Genomic DNA, 1234 nt, shown 5'->3' on the forward strand with positions numbered 1-1234 from the left:
CTATCTATCTATCTATCTATCTATCTATCTATCTATCTATCTAATGTTTTCCCTGCATTATGTAAGTGCACCACATGGGTGCAATGCAGGCAGAGGCCAGAACAGAGCATCAGATCCTCTTGAACTGGCATTATAGATGGTTATTAGCTGCCATGTGGGTGCTGGGAACTGAATTTGGGTCCTCTACAAGAGCAGCCAGTGCTCTTAACTGCTGAGGCATCTCTGCAGCCCCTTACCTGGTTTTATACAGTGCGGGAGATTGAACCCAGGGCTTCATTCAAGCTAGACAAACATTCTATGAAGCGAGAGCTACATCCTCAGTCCTGTTTTTGCCTTTCTGAGACAGGGTCTCACTCTGGAACCCAGGCTAACCTGGAACTCACCATGTAGCCCTAGTTGGCCTCAAACTCTCCTGGAATGATCCTCCTACCTCAGCCTCCCAAATCCTGGGTTTATACCGTCAGCCATCACAGGCCTAGCTTCTTTCCTCATGCCTTGAAATCAAAGCAATCCTCCTGCCTCAGTTTCTGAGTGTTGGGATTATAGGCAGGAGCTGCCACACCAGCATTATTTAGATTTTTTTTCCCAACAAAGATGGTATATCCTGTCACAACCCTCATTTCTAAACACAGTGTCTAATTATGACACAGTCCACCCAAGGAGATAAATGTCTAGACACCTACAGCAAGCCATCAAGCAAAACAAATTTTTCATTCCCTTCACCCTTTCCTGAAATGTTTGCAGGCTTTTCTTTTCGAGATACGGTCTCCCTGTAGTCCCAGCTAGACTGAAACTCACTATGTAGACCAGGCTAGCCTCAATCTCACAGAAATCTGCCTGTCTCTGCCTCCCCAGTGCTGAGATTAAAGGAGTGCTGTCACCATGCCTGAATGTGGGCATGGTTTTTTGTTTTGGTTTTTTCTAACAGGCTCTCACTATATAGCCCAGGCTAGTCTTGAACTGGCCATCCTCCTGCCTCAGGCTCCTCAGAGTTGGGATTCCATGCAAGGTCCCCTGCAGCACAGCGACTTGAGGCAGTGCAATGTGCCAGCCTCCACCCTCCCTCCCAGTTAGAGGGGCGCGTGCAGCCAGTTGCCCGCCACGCACGCCCTTCAGGGCTCCCTATTGGTTTGGTCCACTATGTCCCCGCCCCATCGCGATTATGTGGCCCGATCAGATTTTCAACAATGACAGCCTCCTGAGGGTGCAGAGAGACGCTAGACCCTAGGCCGGG

The sequence above is a fragment of the Nannospalax galili genome, unplaced genomic scaffold, assembly GCF_000622305.1.
Source record: "Nannospalax galili isolate Female #2095 unplaced genomic scaffold, S.galili_v1.0 scaffold842, whole genome shotgun sequence".
Lineage (NCBI taxonomy): Eukaryota > Metazoa > Chordata > Mammalia > Rodentia > Spalacidae > Nannospalax > Nannospalax galili.